Here is a 20,788-nt window from a genome sequence, read left to right on the forward strand (position 1 = left end):
TGTTTTTTTTTTTTTAAATAATTTTTTTTTGTAAAGATAAGGTCTTGCTTTGTTGCCCAGGCTGGTCTTGAATTCCTGGACTCAAGCAATCCACCTGCCTTGACCTCCCAAAGTGCTGGGATTATAGGTGTGAACCATTGTGTCCGACCGCTCTCTGGTTTTTCTAACATCATGTTATTCCAACTCTGTTCTTTATGTAAATTTCCCTGATCACATGGTTGTATCTTGGCATTTCAAAATCCCTGACAGACTTTGTTTTGTTTGAATTTTACAATGAACTTACATGACTAGGCACGGTCCCCAGTTCAGTTTTATAGACAAGGATTCTGCAGGTCAAGAAGTGAAACACAACCAATAACAGCAGGTGACAGGATTTAAACCTGGGTCACTTTACTTATTTTTTTTCTACCCTATCATTACCTGAATCTATCCTACCTCTGCAATGACAGATGGCCCTAGAGCAAGAACACTTCCTTACATCTGGTATACAGTCAAAAAGTAAAAATTCCACACAAATAAATATGGAAAGAATTTTTACCTGCTCCTATAGCTTCCTTTCAGGGACCTGGCACCCACAAAGGTTGGGTAACAGAAAGAGGACTTATGTAACTTAACTCAGAGCAGAAAAGTTGCAGAGACTGTCTTAGCATAATATAGCATGGAGTGGTCATGCTTGGATGTGCAAAACGTCTGATGGTCTTGGACATGGCTTGACCCCGAATTACACTAGTGGGGCAAGTTGCCTGGGGCAAAGCAAACTTATTGGACCCAAAGCTCTCATTTGAGAATTTTGTTGCCAAAAATTATAAAACATCAGCAATTTCATATGGTTCAGCCTAATATTTTATCACTCTTCCTTTTTCTATTCTAAAACAATAATTTTTAATAATGTAAGCTATACACGTACATGCTTTAAACATACAACACCCCGACTATTATATAGTGGATATTTCAAGAAGTAAATGTTCAGCATGTCTTCACCCCCACTTGAAGACATAATGTATGTATTAGGCTGTTCTTGCATTGCTATAAAGAAATACCTGAGGCTGTGTTATTCATAAGAAAAGAGGTTTAATTGGCTCACGGTTCTGCAGGCTGTACAGGAAACATATTGGGTCTACTTCTGTGGCGGCTTCAGGGAACTTTGACTCATGATGGAAGGTGAAATGGAAGCAGGCACCTCATGTGACCGAAGCAGGAGCAAGAAAGAGAGAGCGAGCGAGGTGCGACACACTCTTAAACAACCAGAACTCTCTCTTGAGAATTCACTCACTGTCTTGCAGACAGCATCAAAGGGATGGTCCTAAACCATTCATGAGAAATCCTCCTCCATGATCCAATCACCTCTCACCAGGCCCTACCCCCGACACTGGGATTACAATTCAACATGAGATTTGGGCCTGGACACAGATCCAAACCCTATCAATACATTAGCCAGACACTTGCAGCCATATGAAGAATACCCTGGTTACCCAGCTACAAATGCAGATGTTATTGATAAGGGAGGGGGGCAGGGAAGTGCTGGGAGGAGAAAGGCAGGTCTCTGGTGAGGGCTCCACCCCGGTGCCTGTGCCCACAGACCTAGGTAAGGGCAGGCACTCCTGCCTTTGCGCCCAAATGTTGCATTTCCCAAGACCACCCTGGCCCGCCACGCCCCCATCTTGTGCCTATAAAAACCCCGAAACCCTAGTGGGCACTCACACAAGCGGCTGGACATCCAGAGGACGTCAAGAAGAGCATGCCGACAGGCAGACCCTGGCAGGCCATCGAGTGGCGGAAGGACATGGAGTTTGGCTGGGCGGTCGGAGGTGAGCCAGGCAGCTAGGTGGCCTGGCTCCAGGAAAATACACCTTCCCACTCCATCCGCCTTCTGTCTCCCCTGTCTGCTGACAGCTACTTCCTCTCAATGAAACCTTGAACTCATTCTCCAAGCCCACGTGTGATCTGATTCTTCCGGTACACCAAGGTAAGGACCCTGGAATACAGAAAGTCCTCTGTCCTTGAGATAAGCCAGGGGGTCTAATTGAGCTGACTAACACAAGTCGCCTACAGATGGCAAAACTAAAAGAGCACCCTGTAACACACGTGTGCCCACTGGGGCTTCAGCTGTAAACATTCACCCCTAGACACTGCTGTTGGGTTGGAGCCCCACAACCCAGCTGTCCGCATGCTCCCCTAGAGATTTGAGTAGTGGGGCACGGAAGAAGCGAGCCACTCCTCCTGTTGCACACCCTGTGGGTGGCGCAAGGGAACGTTTCCTGTTTCATCAACAGGGATATTGTATCGGTGTCTTAAATAACACTAGCATTTTGCCATATTTGGAACTGCTACTGGGCCAGCTCTGTTTCCAGGCCTGCCTTTCAATCTTTTCCTTGCTTCTGGCATGAGTTACCATCTCTCTTGAGAAATCGGTTATGCATTTGAAAATACATGTAGCTATACATACTTTAAACATATCATTTAGCAAGGATGCTCCTTATCAGACTGTCTTTCACGTTGCTGGGAACAGAGGACACGACAATTACAGGTGAGCGAAGTAGTGTGATCTCATACATGATGAAAGCTAAGCAGGCAACAGTTTTTCCATAAGTAAGCATTTCAAAATGTATTTGTAGAAAGGCAGTAAAAGAATAAGGTGCAAATCAAGCTATTTTTAAACCATCGTTTTCAGGGCCAAGGAAGAAATTATGAGAATGAATTTTTTAGAAAAACATTATAAGGTCTTTAGTGGTGTTTTTAGTTGAAATAATTTAGAGATGATTAGGTATTGCTATTTTTGATTCAATTCTTTAGAACAAAAGCTTACAGAAATAGAAAGCTTTGCCATTTCTTTTCCCCACAACTTTAAAAAGTAAAGAGTGAGTGTTGGGTCACAATAACCTTTCTTTTTTAGTCTCCTTTTTGTGCAAATTCATCCACCACCAAATTACATCGTACTCCTTCCTCCTCTGTGACTACCTGTGGAAGAATGTTTATATAAATAAACCCAAAGGCCTGTCTTTTTGTCTGTTGCTCTGAGTAAATGGTGCAAAATAGATGCCTTAGTCTGGTGATTTGATTTAATACAAATGGATCTTGTTAGAACACTTCTTTACACCTGAGATATTGAGAGATTTACTTGTAACCTTCCTTGCTATGTGAACAGCAGTAGTATTTGCTGTTTCTAAGATGTGTTGTAGTTTGAAAGATTTTGTTTGTATCATGCCAAAGTGACTGCATTAAGAAGTACCTAGTTGACTGATTAAAACAAAACAAAACAAAACTCCTTTAAATCATTCAGCTGTTTGACCTATGCTAGTGTATAGGTGCTATGCATAATTATATATTTTGATGCTTTCTGTTTTATTATGTGGCAGTGTGTAGTCCCAGTATTTATGCTAATTATATAGTTCTTTGGACTCCAGTTTTTCTTTTTGTAAATTTGGATTAAAGTCTATCATGGCTCCTTTCAAAGAGAGCACTAAATGTAAATGGAGGGTACTTTGATACCATTAGAGGGATGGGACTGAGATCTCAAAGAAATAGGCTGCACTGGCTCTGGGATGAATGGGTCCTATGACTTGTAGGGCTTCAGAGCAGGACACACAACTCTAGGGCTAAAGCTCAGGGCATTGGCCATGCAGTTGAACATTTCTGTCAGTTCTTTCCTGGTCCTGCCCTGTGCAATTTCCAGCTTCTGTAAATACATGTTGAAGGTATGTATACATAGCAAAGGTGTGCCAAAGTGTACAGTTGCTCAGATTATTTGCACAACTTGGTTTGGCCCTGGCCAGTTGAAGGAGTCATGAGGAAATACCTTGCTGAGATGACTTCTGTCGTTCATTTCTCTGTGTATATTGGTATTAATTGATTTTTTTTGGCAGAGTTTAAAGTACTTTTGAACTTTTCCCCTTTCTTCTCTCTTCTGCTTCTTTTTCCAGACTGTTTCCAAGATTGGATGAAGAGAATCAATTGACAATGCTGTGAAGAGAGGGATTTGGAGCATGTAGGGGGAGGTAGTGTTGACTTCCTTGTGCAATCTAAGATTAAGTGGGGGATGCAGTTGGAAGGCAAGAGAAGTAAGACTCCTCCATCTTCCTGGTCCAGAGAAATTATGCTGGATCCCCCTACCCTTAATGAGAAAGGAGGTGTTTGTGTTTCCACCATATTTGAGATCTGATTGCTAATGTAGCTACCTTTAAAGAATTCTGCTATTTACAATAAAGGTGAGATCTTCTTCCTCCATCCTGTGTTACACAGCCTGGGATTGCACCCTTGTTCCTGGCACCTTTGCATTGCAGGAGCCTGCCTTTGACTTTCTTTCCTCTCCGCACATCTTCTATTCCTGCTGCTTCTCTTTTCAGAAAATGCTGAGCTTCTAGGCTAGTGTCCCTCCCAACGGATGAATATTCAGCAGAGAATGGAGAGCTTTCTACCATAAGAATCAGTATGTGGCTGTTTATAAAGTTATTGCAGTTTTTTGAAGAGTGGCTGCAATTAGTTTTGGTGTTAGGCAGCAAAAACCCCAAAATGTTCTTTTTGATTTCACATTGCTTGCATAATACAGATACCCATTTACTGGAAGAAATCTTCATGGGTAAGTGTATGAGTGGGTATGCATAAGTGTGTGTGTGTGTGTGTTTGTGTGACTCCACATATATTTCTAGGGTGCCTTCTATGTGCCAGGCATGGTGTTAGTTGACATATGTAATTGAGAGTAAAACAGTCATGATCTCTGCTGTTAACCAATTTACAATCTAGGATAAAATAGACCTTCCATGTTCAAATCCACAATGACATTAATTGCAATATGTTCATTGTTGTGTTTGAATAATAGCTAAGAAAACACAAAGAACTTACAAGATGGCTTAACAGAAGAACTTCATCTAGCTTAGAAGCCTGGATAGCCCCTTTCTAAGAAAGCGTTATGAGTAAGGATGAATAAGAATAGGCTAGATAAAATACGAAGCCAGGAGTTGGAGGTGGACACGGAGGAGGGAGGTGACATTGTACTGATGGAGAGATGTGGAGAGCTGAGGAGGCTGATGAATGTAGAGAAAGTTGAAGTGTCACTGGATTGCAGTTCTTGGTAGGTAAAAGTGTTGTATGAGGGGACGAAAACAAGGCCATTGGAAAGGGAAGTTGAAGGTGGTGGTGGTGGTGTTTATGAAGGTATTTATATTATTGCAGAATTATCTGAAGTACAGTTTCCAATGTTGACCAAATTCATGGTGTGACTGTGGAAGTTGGTGCTTGAGGTGAATGATGACAACTATCAGTGGGTATCAGGGTAAGGAACTGCTGGGCAAGGTGTTGATGGTGCATCCAAGTGATGTTAAATCTGCTTAGCATGATGGTAGGGTTGGGTGAAAAGGAGACTATGAGTTGGGTGCTAAATTCTTTAAGGAGTGACCAAATGAGTAAGTGACGACTAGAGGGAGAAGAGGCTCTTATTGTCAACTACTCAAATGAGCAGCTTACAAAAGAGAATGCAGTCATTTGTCTGCAAGTGGCATTGGGTAGTCAGGAGGACATTGCCTTGGTTCTGATACTGGGCTATTTGGAGTTTGACGGAAAACATCTCCCAGCCCCCGCTTGAGAGGAGAAGCAGTATCCTTAGGGGACAGTGGGTTTCAGTGAAGTCAAGAAAGTGTGTGATGTGTGTGTGTGTGTGTGTGTATGTGTGTGTGATAACTTTGAGATAATGATGGGTTAGAAACATGTAGATTAAGGTAAGAAGAGACTACCCTCAGGCATTCATCCAAACTTTGAATTTCTTCTAGAAACCTCCTATCAACTCACAGTCAAGTGATCCAGCAATTGCGAAATCACTCTCTTCTAATGTGTACCATTTCACTTCATAGCTCTTTCTGTTGAATAAATGATACTCTATATAATAGACACGCAAACATTCTAGTATTTTCTATGCAAATGTGTAAAAAAAAGTGTTTGGGGGTATGAAGTCAGAGTAGGTAGGCTGAAAGATTATTTTATTTATTTATATTTGTTCCTGTAGTGCTCATGTGATTTAAAATATAAAAATTAGATATATATGTTGGAAAAGTGCATCAAAACCTGAAAAATTAATTTACAAACATTTTATGCTATGGCTGGAGTTATGAATGTAACTCGTCTGAAGATGCTTCCTGATTATTGTGCTTCATTTTCTTCTTATTTGTACTGTAAACATTGTACAGTTTTTATTTGACAGATGAACATTAGCACTGAAGAAGCAAATTGAATAAAATATAGACATTTAAGTTAATTTAAAATGTAAGTTTTTTATTTTTGGTTGGGGTCTTGACTACATCCTGAAAACATAGCTGATGTTTTTATTACCTTAGTGTAAGCTGTGTAGTCAAAAGAATAGTGGGAATGGTCACTGTGTGTGGATATTGTTGTTCCCGAGGTAAATTCTGTCCTAGGCAACTACTAACCAAAGGATCTTTCAGAAATGCCCTCCCAAACCACTGCCCATTGGATAGCAAACGCAGTATCTATTTTAGAGGAAATTATTGCATCAGATTAAAATGGTTAAATTGTCTTAATATGCCAGGATCTTATCTCTTCATGAAAACATTTTTTATTAACTTTTTTAAGGAGGACAACTGTTCTTTAGATTTTTCCCATGAGAACTGGAGATTAAACTTTGATTTTTCTCCTTTTATCCTCCCCGACAGAAGCTGTATATTTTGAGGATAACCACTTGGTTAAAAGCAAAACAGCCCTAAATAAACACACATACCTTAAAATGAATGAGCATTTCTGGTATAGTCTTAGATTTCACAGTGTCAAACTGACTGGGTTGAGAAAGCCACCAGAATTTCATAGCTCAAAGTTCAGGTTTTATACAGGGTTTATATGTCCTGTAGAATATTTTGTTTGCTGCTGTTTGAAATGATAGTATCTTCTTCTCTAGGAAACTAATGTTTAACAGATAAGTGCAACCAGATTGCTAACAGGAGCTGCAGGAAAAAATTTCACCATTTTGAATGGGGTTTGTGTTTACTAGTACACAAAATGTATGCCTGTATTATCGCTTATGTGAAATATTTATAATTGTTAGAAAGATAAAACCCATGTTTGCCAGGAAAAATCAATTTTTTCCATATCTCTCTTTGTGCACTGTGGTTTTAAAATTTCCTTTTCATTTTTAATGGTGTTTTCAGTTTAAAAAAGCTTATTTGAAAAAATTAAACAAAGAATATATGCATTTATTGTGCACAATGTAATATTTTAAAATATGCATATATTTGGAATGGCTAAATGTGGCTAATTTTCATATACATATTTATGATTTTTGTGGTGAGGACACTTAAAATCTACTCTGTTAGAAATTTTCCAGAATACAATACAGTACATCGTTATTAACTGTAGTCACCATATTGCACAATAGAACTCTTGGACTTACTACTCCCATCCAGTTGAAATTTTGTATACTTTGACAAACATCTCTCCAACCTCCACCTCTCTCCCCACCAGTTCCTTGTAACCGCCATTCTACTTTCTGCTTCTGTGAGTTCAACTTCGTTAGATTCCACGTGTGATATTTGTCTTTCTATGCCTGGCTTATTTCACTTAACATAATGTCCTCCAGGTTCACCCATGTTTCACAAATGACAGAGTTTCTTTTTTAAGGTTGAACAGTATTCCATTGTGCATATATATCACGTTTCCTTTATCCATCCCTCCATTGTTGGACATTTGGGCTGATTCCATCTTTTGGCTATTATGAATAATGCTGCAATGAACATGGGAGTGCAGATATCTCTTTGACACATGGATTTCATTTCCATTGGATATACGTGGTATGCTCAGAGATGAGATTGGTGGATCATATGGTAGTTCTTTTCAAATTTTTTTGAAGAATCTCCATATGGGTTTCCATAATGGATGTACCAATTTACATTCCCATGTGCATTGTTTTCTGACATTGATAAAGCAGTAGATCTATTCATTTCACAAACCTTTATTGTATGCTTAGTATGCATCAGCATAATGGGAGGTGCAGTTGATACAAATAAAAGGCACAGTCTTGCTCAGAAGCAGATATGATAACTATTTATTAAGCAAAGATGGCAGAGGTGGGCAACTGACCACATGTGAGAAGAGTAACAAGGAGAGTCGAATCTAGGATGATGTATATTTTGGCTTGGGCTATTGAGCTGATGGGGAATATGTATTTTTTGAAGTGGAATATACTGTCACCTTATTTCTAAGTAGGGTCAAGTTGGAAGCCAAATAAAACTTTCCAATATTGGTTCTTCTAGCACATTAATAAAATGTACCTTGTGATTATGAGCAGCTGGTTTGAAGATTGATTCATTTCTACTCCTGTTACCTTGATAAATAAGAAATAAATTTCATGGACAAGAACTCATCATTTGAAATAGATGGTAACAGTTGGATTGTCATTGATTACATGAGGTGATTTACAAGGAGGTCCAGCATATGCATGTAGTGTGCTAATCCTTGCCATGTCTGTTTTCTGTTAATTAATACAAATGTTGTTGTGTAGTTTTTGGTATTCTGACTCAAATTGAGAAAATGTATACACTTTTACATACGTGTATTAATGTAAAACTTGGACCTGGAAAAGCAGAGGTTTGTAATAAATTAGCCAACATTTTCTTTGAAGAATTTGTGGTACCCTGAAGCACTTTCTCTAATTATTGAATTGTTATTGTTGGAGGTCAATTCTCCACAGACTTTTTGTATTTCTGCATCTCTTGTGAGTGAGTGACTAATTGTTCTTCATTCTGAACTATCTTTTCAGGGATATTTGTGTTGTGAACAGTCTTGGAACATAAAGCCAGTGTCTCTCTCTGGAGCAAAGGCCAGGCATGCTCACTGCCCATTATAAAGGATTCAGATTCCCTAAATTCAATATTCCTCTTCTATAGCACAATCACTGAACATGTAGATGCCATCTGGTTCTCTTTGCATTACTTTGCAAAAATGGAGGCCTGGTTAACTGGTATAAAAAATGCTAATACTTTTGCTACTGCTATTGTCATGAGTACCAAACTATTCTTTGTCTGTGACCCAGGAGTCTTGTGTCTTCTACCAGCATTCATGAAACTTTTGTCAGGCTAACTGGTTAGTTTGCAAGAAGGGTGAACTCTCAGACCCTTTGCAGTTTTTGTTTGTTTATTTGTTTTGTTTTGTTTTGTTTTTTGAGATGGAGTATCGCTCTGTCACCCAGGCTGGAGTGCAGTGGTGTGATCTCAGCTCACTGCAACCTCTGCCTCCTGGGTTCAAGAGGTTCTCCTGCCTCAGCCTCCCGAGTAGCTGGGACTACAGGCGTGTGCGACCACGCCCGGCTAATTTTTTGTATTTTTAGTAGAGACGGGGTTTCACCATGTTAGCCAGGATGGTCTCGATCTCCTGACCTCGTGATCCACCCGCCTCGGCCTCCCAAAGTGCTGGGATTACAGGCGTGAGCCATGGTGCCCGGCCTCCTTCGCAGTTTTTGATGGTTAATGCACTTTAGTGTCTTATCTTCCAATCCATAGACTCTATTCAACCATAAAATATGAAACATTCCAACTTTTCCAGCATTGAGAGGATGGAACTCTAAGTTGTAGATTGACATGGTTTGGCTGTGTCCCCACCAAAATCTCAACTTGAATTGTAGCTTCCAGAATTCCCAAGTGTTGTAGGAGGGACCTAGTGGGAGGTAAATGGATCATGGGGACTGGTCTTTCCTGTGCTATTCTTGTGACAGTGAATACATCTCATGAGATCTGATGGGTTTATCAGGGTTTTCTGCTTTTGTTTTTTCCTCATTTTTCTCTTGCTGCCACCATGTAAGAAGTGCTTTTCACCTCCTGCCATGATTCTGAGGCCTCCCCAGCCATGTGGAACTGTTAGTCCAATTAAACCTCTTTTTCTTCCTAGTCTCGGGTATGACTTTATCAGCAGTGTGAAAACAGACTGATACACAGATGAAATAACAAAAAGTCAAAAACTACTACATCTGTTTGTCCTTGTGATTGCAAATGAATATGGTGCCTATGATACCTCACATTTATTACATATCACGATTTTTGAAACCTCTCGCTGAGAAATATTGGAGTGTAAGTGTACATTTAAAGCAATGGCTTTTGTGAAATGTGAATATTTACTACCACTCATAGTTCATTTATTTTCAGTGCATTTAACTTTTATCTAAGCACCACAAAGAAGTGTTTTGCTTTCTTCTTACATTCAAGTTTATTGAGGTGTAATTTATGTGTAATAGATTGCATCCAGTGTACAGTCTGATGAATATTGACAGTTTAACATGCCTGTAAGATCACCATCACCATCAAGACACAAAACACTTCCATCACCCCCAAAAGCTTACATGTATTCTTTGACTAAATGGATTTCGATAATGTGTGTAAGCCCTTGATATTGAGCAATTTGGGAATAATTTCTACTGAGGAGTTTTTTGCTAGTTTCCTATTTTATTTACTTTTTTAATTATCATAAGCATTAATATTTTTTTTCCTTGGTTATTCAGTTTGATTTCTGTTTTCCTTTTAAGGGTCCTCTTTTTGGTATTTCCTTCTCTTTCATATCTGTTGGAGCAGAAAGACCAAATAATATTTTCATGAACTCACGTAAATGAGATAAATAGAATAAATTTGAAAAAACATCAAGATTAAGTTGCCTCGAAGGAAAAAAAAAAGTCACACAAAAAAGAAGGTGGGAATTAGTGTACTTGAGTATGGAAATTGGTTAAGCCATAAAACTATAATGACATTTATTTTTGTAATTCAGTTATGAATTATGCTTAAAATGTGTACTTTATTCACTTTAATTATGGTGTTTGATTTTAAAGTTTTTCCTTCTCTCAATTATTGATACATTTTCTAGGGAAGCCTTTCTCAACTATTTGTTTTCATCTGACTTTTTATAATCATGACTCTCAAAAATCTAAGGATGGATTTTGAACAGCCTATTTCTCTCAGCAGTGTAAAATGAGTCACGTGGGTCACATTTGTCTTGAGTCCCTTCAAAGACTGGAATGTGAGTAGAAATCGCAGAGCAACTTTCCCACGGCACTAATTGCATGTGAAGGACAAGACACTTCCATATTGTAATACCATAGTGCAAAAAAAAAAAAAAAAGTCTTTAGTTAGAACAGTTCCATTTGTCATACGCCTTCTAATTTGTAAAACAAGAATTTTTCTCTCTTCTCCCACCCTGTTGGAGGATCAGCTTTATTTTTCAAAATTTGGATGGAAATCAGTCTTCAGTCTGCTCTATCTGAAAAGAGAAGAATGCTTGCAACAATTTGAAACACTATAAATTGGAATACTTGAAGTCAGTTATCTAGGATTTTTATATCACTCCTCTTCCAACCTCCCGCTTCTCACTGATGAGGTTTCTTTCTTACTTTGAGGGGAAGAATACATAGCAACTGTAAAAATGTAAAATAAAGTGAGTTCATCTGATTAGTCTGCAATCTCTCTCTTTTCGTTTGCATCTGGAAATTCTCAAGTAGACACATAGAAACTTGCAGCAAGCATGCTTTCTTCCTGTGTGTTTGTCTGCATCTTCCATGCCATTTTCCAGCCATGCTTGTCTTTTGTTGGGAATTAGATGGTCAGAATGAGAATAATTTAAAACATTTTTTAAAAACCTTATTTTTTAAGAACACTTTTAGGTTCATAGCAAAATTGAGAGAAAAAAACAGAGATTTCCCGTATATCCCTCCTGTCCCCCTCACCTGGCCTCCCCCATTATCAACACCTCTGACCAGAGTGGTACCCTTGTTACAATCCATGAGCCTATACTGACACATGATTATCACCCAAAGCCCAGAGTTTACTTTAGGGTTTCCTTGGAGTTGTATGTCCTAGGGGTTTAGACAAATTTGTAATGACATGTACACAGAAAAATAAAAATTTTAGCTCAACATCTCACCTTTCCTGTTCAGTATTAAATATGAAGCAATTGTGCCTTTTCCAAAAATAGTCTGCCATAAGGAGCAATAAGTAATCAGAATTTAAGGCGGAGGAAAACGGAAAATCAAGAGGCCTGCTTTACACGAACACACACACGTTTTATAACTTCTATTATACTTTAGAACGTTATTCCACTGGATTCTGGATTTCTAGATATCACACGAAAGTTTAACTGTAATTAGGAAGTACTTAGCCCAGGGTGTGGCAGGGTAGTCTGGGCTCTGTTTAATAGAATTGGGTCAACTTGCGATGCATTAAACACTCAGAGCAAGTATTTTTTTTGGGAATCATCCACCTGAACAGGGAAATTTTCTAATTTGCACTAAAGTGCAGTACCTGCTCTCAGAAAATGAGGAATTGAAGACAATCACACTCCCCCTCCTTTGCAGCAAAAGCATTTTTTACACTGGAGATCTCTGTGGAATTGTGCCTAGTTGGTATTATCTATGCAGGTTATAAGTATGAGATGTTTTGATCCAAGAAAAAAAGCATTTTTTGCCTTTTTCTTGTTTTTGTTTGCTTGCTTATTTTTATTTTTTTGTTTTCACTACTGTACCAGTCCAAGGAATCACTGGCCAAAAAGGAGGACAAAGTCATAATTGGGAAATAAAGGAGGCTGGCGGGAACTGGAAAGACCTGAATAAGTGGTTCATCAAACTGAGAAAACTGAGAAAGCAAAGCTCAGGGAAAGCAAAGCTCACTACTAAGAAAGCAAGGTTCACTACTGAGAAATTGTAGTAAGGATGGGAATGGGGTTGAAAGAGATGCAACTTTATTGTAGACAAGAGAAAGATCAGTTCAGTCACTAACTCATAAAGGCAGTGCATCTGCCCTGGTTTTCCTTTCATGAACAGCTAAAATACTAGGTGGCACTGGACATGGCAAAAGCACATAATAGGATGAGGAGGTTGGTTTTGAAATTTGGACTAGGTCAAGATTTCTGGCTCATAGAAGTTAGTTGATCGTGGAGCAGTCAATGTGCACAATGGGTCTCAGCAGCTAAGGCAGGCAATGGGGAAGTCAGGCAACGGATCAGAAACCCGGAGGAGAGGTGTGGTGAACCCAGAGTCTAGACCTACAGGCTGGGAAGAAAAGATCAATAAGCCTGGTCAAAGATTCCAGGAAGGAAAGATTTGGATATCAGCACAAGTGCTGAGTTGTGGGGTGTCAAGTACAAGAATGAAGCTTGATTCCAAGCTCAGTGCCGCAGGATCTTCTCTTTTCTGTGTATGCACAGAACTGATGTACAATTTCGACAAGGCCTGAGCATGCGGTTTGCAGAAAGTAAGTTCTGCCTGACCTAAGTGTGGTGTTTGAACAAATGGAGAGAAGTAAATTTCTGATGCATAATTCGAACTGGAATATATTTATAATTATAAAGGAAAACCAGAGGGGCACTGTCAAAGTGGATGGTTATGTTCAGGTAAGAAAAAGGTGTAATCCTCCTCAAAGTATCATTTCTTCATATTAAAGCCTAGAAATATTTTCTCATTCATTTATTCATTAGTTCATTTATATGTTCATCAAATATTTATTAAATGTCTACTACATGTCGATATGTTTAACATCTTGCAAATTCACTTTAATTAATAACTTTCATTATTTGTCTTTTTCAATTTTCAGTAATGAAGTCCATCTCTCTAATAATGTTAGCAATTAAAAATGGAGCCACTGTTGAGGTAAGTTCAAGCTCTGGGGAATTATGAAATTTACCAGAAAACATTGATGACAATGGAGAGAAACAGGATAAAATTATAAGAGCCTGAGGTGATGGTTTATAACTAAAATATTGATTTGAGAATGAATTAACTGAACCACTTAGCTACGATAATAGTGAGGTTGGACATCCGTAATGGGAGTCATGACTGATGGCACGGTCATATAGAAGCTGGTCAAAATCCCCAAACTGGATGAAGAAATCAATTTGGTGGCTTCCTTTACATTTATTATTTGAAATAATTTTAGCAGGAAATACTAGACTAAAAAATGTAATGGCATTTTTTTTCTGGGCTCCGGCTCAAGTGGTTTGCCAGAAATAAAGTCTAAAAGGCTCTCCTTACTGTTATATTTGTGACTTGCGTGTATGAGCCAGTTATTGTATTCTCCTGAAAGAATGGCTGTTTTTATTTAGTTCTGATTTTACCACAATGTGTGTGTGTTAGTGTGCATGAAAACACAGCATAGGATGTGTTGGGGTTGCAAGGAATAAACCTAGAACTGAGGCACGCTCCTCTATAAGCAAAGACTATTTTGAGTAGCAAATTATTTTAAACTACGAATTCTACCCAGGTGGTATTATAGTATTTTTCTTGGCCAAACTAAATGTGAATTATTCATCAGATAAAAATTCTATTGAAAGGAGATAAGGTAGGGATTTGGAAAGAGAAGTGTTGCTTATTTTTGTTTTGTTCTGGTAAACATGAGGGACTTTGGACAGCCAATGGGCAAGATGATGATATTGGCAATAGGAAGAACCATAAAGAAGAGGGAAGGGAAGTGGAAGGTTTCAGAAGGGAAGTGAGAGGATTCATGTTTGCCTTGGAACTGAAGTGCCACTACACACCGACTCTTCTTCCCAAGTTAAATTATAAGGAGAATTTGTATTTATACATTTAGGTGTCCTTCAATTTAATCCTTTATACCAGAACCATGTTAATTCAGCCCAGTCTTTTTCTGATGGGTTACTCCCTATCTTCTCCTCCATTTGGTGGGAAGAGAAGAGGAACAGACAAGAGGAAAAACAAACTAAAAATAAAAGTACTATGAGAAATTTATGGCTGAGCATGGTGGCTCACATTTTAATCCCAGCATTTTGGGGGGCCAAGGTGGCTGGAACGCTTGAGTCCAGGAGTTTGAGATTAACATAGACAACATAGCAAAACCTCATCTCTACAAAAAGTACTAAACATTAGCCAGGCATGGTGGTACACGCCTATTGTCCCACCTACTCGGGAGGGTGAGGTGGGAGGGTCACTTTAGCCCAAGAAAGTTGAGGCTGCAGTGAGCTGTGATCACACCACTGCACTCCAGCCTGGATGACAAAGTGAGAACCTGTCTCAAAACAAACAAAAAAAGAAAATTCATGGCCGGGCTTGGTAGCTCATGCCTGTAATCTTAGCACTTTGGGAGGCCAAGGTGGGCAGATCACCTGAGGTCAGGAGTTTGAGACCAGCCTGTCCAACATGATGAAACCCCATTCTGCTAAAAATAGAAAAATTAGTCAGGCATGATGGCCTGTAGTCCCAGCTACTCAGGAGGCTGAGGCAGGAGAATCGCTTGAACCTGGGAGGCATAGTCTGCAGTGAGCCAAGATTGTGCCACTGCACTTCAGCCTGGGCAACAGAGCAGGACTCTGTCTCAAAAAAAAAAAAAAAAAAAAAGAAATTCATAAGAAATATTTATCTGCATTTTCTTTGTTGTTAATGTCCTTAATTATTCATGAATACATGGATCTTTTCCCGATTTCTAGGACCCAGTGAATGCTAAAGCTATGCTGTTAAGAATAAACTCTCTTGACACAATGGATTCACGTTATATGCCCATTTAAGACATGCAAATTCTACTATAGCTTGACAAGAAATAAGAATTTACATATAGAAAATGACTATGCCTTTCATGTCACCCAGTGAGCATGTGCTCTGCCATGAGAATGAGATGGGTGATGTAAAGCTGTAATCTCAGCCTCAGTTTCTGGGTGTTACTCATGGCATGAGCATCTGAGTGTGCTGAGATTCTGGTAGTATTATTTAACCAGCCAGCTAATGGACTGGCCAACCAACTGACCTTTAAATACTGACCCTTGGCTAGGCAAGGTGGTTCACTCCTGTAATCCCAGCACTTTGGGAGGCTGAGGCGGGAGGATCACCTGATGTTGGGAGTTCGAGACCAGCCTGACCAACAAGGAGAAACCCCGTATCTACTAAAAATACAAAGTTAGCCAAGTGTGGTGGCGTATGCTTGTAATCCCAGCTACTTGGGAGACAGAGGCAAGAGAATCACTTGAACCTGGGAGGCGGAGGTTGCTGTGAGCTGAGATCACGCCATTGCACTCCAGCCTGAGCAACAAGAGTGAACTCCATCTCAAAAAAAAAGAAAAAACTGACCCTTATTTGGTCTTTATTGCCCAAATACCATTTCCTGTGCTCTTTTCTTCTTTTTTTTAATTTTTAATTTTTATATTTATTTATTTATTTTTGAGACAGAGTCTTAGTCCATTATGCAGGCTGGAGTGTGTTGGGGAGATCTCAGCTCACTGCAACCTCCACTTCCTGGGCCCAAGCAATTCTCGCACCTCAGCCTCCTGAGTAGCTGGGATTATAGGTATGCACCACCACAGCCAGCAAATTTTTGTATTTGTATTTGTATTTTATTTTATTTATTTATTATTTTTCTTTATTTCTTCTATTAAAAAATGGGATACATGTGCAGAATGTGCGGGTTTGTTACACAGGTATACGTGTGTCATGGTAGTTTGCTGAACCTATTGACCCATTCTCTAAGTTCCCTCTCCTCACCCCCCCACTCCTCAGCAGGCCCTGGTGTGTGTTTTTCCCTTCTCTGTATCCATGTGTTCTCATTGTTCAACTCCCACTCATGAGTGAGAACATGCAATGTTTGGTTTTCTGTTCCTATGTTAGTTTGCTGAGGATGATGGCTTCCAGCTTCATCCATGTCCTGGCAAGGGACTTGATCTTATTATTTTTTATGGGTGCATAGTATTCCAAGGTGTATATGTACCACATTTTGTTTACCCAGTGTATCATTGATGGGCATCTGGAGTGGTTTCATGTCTTTGCTATTGTAAATAGTGTTGCAATAAACATATATGTGCATGTGTCTTTATAGTAGAATGATTTATATTCCTTTGGGTATATACCCAGTAATGGGATTGCTGGGTCAAATCGTATTTCTGGTTCTAGATCCTTGAGGAATCACCATACTGTCTTCCACAATGGTTGAACTAATTTACATTCCCACCAACAGTGTAAAAGTATTGCTATTTCTCCACAGCCTCACCAGCATCTATTGTTTCCTGACTTTTTGATAATCACCATTCTGACTGGCGTGACATGGTATCTCATTGTGGTTTTGGTTTGCATTTCTCTGCTGATCAGTGATGTTGAGCTTTTTTTCATGTTTCTTGGCCACATAAATGTCTTCTTTTGAGAAGTGTCTGTTCATATCCTTTGCCCACTTTTTGATGGGGTTTTTTTCTTGTAAATTTGTTTACATTCCTTGTAAATTCTGGATATTAGACCTTTGTCAGATGGGTAGATTGCAAAAATTTTCTCCCATTCTGTAGTTTGCCTGTCACTCTGATGATAGTTTCTTTTGTTGTGCAGAAGCTCCTTAGTTTAATTAGATCCAATTTGTCAATACTGGCTTTTGTGGCAATTGCTTTTGGCATTTTTGTCATGAAGTCTTTGCCCATGCCTATGTCCTGAATGATATTGCCTAGGTTTTCTTCTAGGGTTTTTAAGGTTTGGGGTTTTACATTTAAATCTCTAATCCATCTTGAGTTAATTTTTGTATAAGGTGTAAGTAAGGAGTCCAGTTTGAGTTTTCTGCATATGGCTAGCCAGTTTTCCCAGCACCATTTACTGAGTAGGAGATCCTTACCCCGTTGCTTGTTTTTGCCAGGTTTGTCGAACATCAGATGGTTGTAGATGTGTAGTGTTATTTCTGAGGTCTCATTTCTGCTCCATTGGTCTACATGTCTGTTTTGGTACCAGTATTATGCTGTTTTGGTTATTGTAGCCTTGTAGTATAGTTTGAGGTCAGGTAGTGTGATGCCTCCAGCTTTGTTCTTTTTGCTTAGGATTGTCTTAGCTATACAGGGTCTTTGATTCCACATGAAATTTAAAATAGTTTTTTTTCTAATTCTGTGAAGAATGTCAATGGTAGTTTGATGGGAATAGCATTGAATCTATAAATTACTTTGGGCAGTATGGCCATTTTAACGATATTGATCCTTCCTATCCATGAGGATGGAATGTTTTTCCATTTGTTTATGTCCTCTTTTACTTCCTTGAGCACTGGTTTGTAGTTCTCCTTGAAGAAGTCCTTCACATCCCTTGTTAGCTGTATTCCTAGGTATTTTATTCTCTTTGTAGCAATTGTGAATGGGAGTTCATTCATGATTTGGCTCTCTGTGTGTATATTGTTGGTGTAAAGGAATGCTTGTGATTTTTGCACATTGGTTTTGTATCCTGAGACTGCTGAAGTTGCTTATCAGTTTAAGGAGTTTTTGGGCCGAGATGATGGGGTTTTGTAAGTATATAATCATGTCATCTGCAAACAGAGACAACTTGATTTCCTCTCTTCCTATTTGAATACTCTTTATTTCTTTCTCTTGCCTGACTGCCCTGGCCAGAACTTCCAATACTAGGTTGAATAGGAGTGGTGAAAGAGGTCATCTTTGTCTTGTACCAGTTTTCAAAGGGAATGCTTCCAGTCTTTGCCCATTCAATATGATATTGGCTGTGGGATTGTCATAAATAGCTCTTGTTTTTGAGGCATGTTCCATCAATACCTAGTTTACTGAGAGTTTTTAACATGTAGGGATGTTGAATTTTATCAAAGGCCTTTTCTGCATCTATTGAGATAATCATGTGGTTTTTGTCCTTGGTTCTGTTTACGTGATGGATTATGTTTACTGATTTGTGTATGTTGAGCCAGCCTTGCATCCCAGGGATTAAGCTGACTTGATCATGGTGGATAAATTTTTTGATGTGCTGCTGGATTTGGTTTGCCAGTATTTTATTGAAGATTTTTGGATCATGTTAATCAGGGATATTGGCCTGAAGTTTTCTTTTTTTGTTGTGTCTCTTACTGGTTTTGGTATCAGGATGATGCTGGCTTCATAAAATGAGTTAGGGAATAGTTCCTCCTTTTCAATTGTTTGGAATAGTTTCAGACGGAATGGTACCAGCTCCTCTTTGTATTTCTGGTAGAATTCAGCTGTGAATCCATCTGGTCCTGGGCTTGTTTTGGTTGGTAGGCTATTAAATACTGCCTCAATTTCAGAACTTGTTATTTTCTATTCAGGGATTTGACTTCTTCCTAGTTTAGTCTTGGGAGGGTGTATGTGTCCAGGAATTTATCCATTTCTTCTGGATTTTCTAGTTTATTTGCATAGAGGTGTTTATATTACTCTTGGATAGTAGTTTGTATTTCTGTGGGGTCAGTGGTGATATCCCCTTCCTCATTTTTTATTGCATCTGTTTGATTCTTCTCTCTCTTCTTCTTTATTAATCTAGCTAACGGTCTGTCTATTTTGTTAATTTTTTTAAAAAACCAGCTCCTGAATTCATTGATTTTTTTGGAAGGTTTTTCCTGTCTCTACACCCTTCAATTCTGCTCTGATCTTAGTTATTTCTTGTCTTCTGCTAGCTTTTGGATTAGTTTTCTCTGGTCTCTCTAGCTCTTTCAATTGTGATGTGAGGATGTTGATTTGAGATCTTTCTAGCTTTCTGATGTGGGCATTTAGTGCTATAAATTTCCCTCTTAACACTGTTTTACCTGTGTCCCAGAGATTCTAGTACATTGTCTCTTTGTTCTCATCAGTTTCAAAGAACTTCCTGATTTCTGCTTTAATTTCATTATTTACCCAGGAGTCATTCAGGAGCAGGTTGTTCTATTTCCATGTAATCATGTGGTTTTGAGTGAGTTTCTTAATCCTGAGTTCTAATTTGACTGCACTGCGGTCTGACAGACTGTTTCTTATGATTTCAGTTCTTTTGCATTTGCTGAGGAGTGTTTTACTTACAATTATGTGGTCGATTTTAGAATAAGTGCCATTGGCACTGAGAAGAATGTATATTATGTTGATTTGGGGTAGAGAGTCCTGTAGACGTCTACTAAGTCCACTTGATCCAGAGCTGAGTTCAAGTGCTGAATATTCTTGTTAATTGTCTGTCTTGTTGATCTAATACTGACAGTGGGGTGTTGAAGTCTCCCACTATTATTGTGTGGGAGTCTAAGTCTCTTTGTAGGTCTCTAAGAACTTGTTTAATGAATCTGGGTGCTCCTGTATTGGGGTACATATATATTTATAATAGTTAGCTCTTCTTGTTGAATTGTTCCCTTTACCATTATGTAATGCCCTTCTTTGTCTTTATTGATCTTTGTTGGTTTAAAGTCTGTTTTGTGAGAGGCTAGGATTGCAACCCGTGCTTTTTTTTTTTTTTTTTTTTGCTTTCCATTTGCTTGGTAAATTTTTCTCCATCCCTTTATTTTGAGCCTATGTGTGTCTTTGCATGTGAGATGGGTCTCCTGAATACAGCGCACCGATGGGTCTTGACTCTTTATCCAATTTGCCAGTCTGTGTCTTTTAATTGGGGCATTTAGCTCATTTACATTTAAGGTTAGTATTGTAATGTGTGAATTTGATCCTGTCTTCATGATGCTATTTGGTTATTTTGCACACTAGTTGATGCAGTTTCCTCATAGTGTCATTGGTCTTTATATTTTGTTGTGTGTGCAGTGACTGGTACCAGTTTTTCCTTTCCATATTTAGTGCATCTTTCAGGAGCTCTTGTAGGGCAGGCCTGGTGGTAACGAAGTCCCTCAACATTCGCTTGTCTGGAAAGGATTTTATTTCTCCTTCACTTATGAAGCTTAGTTTGGCTGGATATGAAATTCCGGGCTGAAATTTCTTTTCTATAAGAATGTCAAATATTGGCCCCCAATCTCCTCTGGTTTATAGGGTTTCTGCTGAGAGATCCACTGTTAGTCTGATGGGCATCCCTTTGTAGGTGACCTGGCCTTTCTCTCTGGCTGCCCTTAACAGTTTTTCCTTCATTTTGACCTTGGTGAATCTGATGATTATGTATCTTGTGGTTGATCTTCTC

The 20,788-nt window shown here is 39.0% G+C and overlaps 1 long non-coding RNA gene across 1 annotated transcript in view; it reads left to right on the forward strand.

Moving 5' to 3' along the window:
* The first annotated feature begins 2,293 nt into the window (after positions 1-2,293).
* Positions 2,294-20,788, forward strand: part of LOC129037256 (uncharacterized) — a 39,988-nt gene continuing 21,493 nt past the window's right edge. The window contains exon 1 of the long non-coding RNA XR_008502765.1: positions 2,294-2,527. This is a non-coding gene — a long non-coding RNA (uncharacterized LOC129037256). The remainder of the gene's footprint in view (positions 2,528-20,788) is intronic.

This window comes from Pongo pygmaeus, chromosome 4 (assembly GCF_028885625.2).
Source record: "Pongo pygmaeus isolate AG05252 chromosome 4, NHGRI_mPonPyg2-v2.0_pri, whole genome shotgun sequence".
In the NCBI taxonomy this organism is placed as follows: Eukaryota; Metazoa; Chordata; class Mammalia; order Primates; family Hominidae; genus Pongo; species Pongo pygmaeus.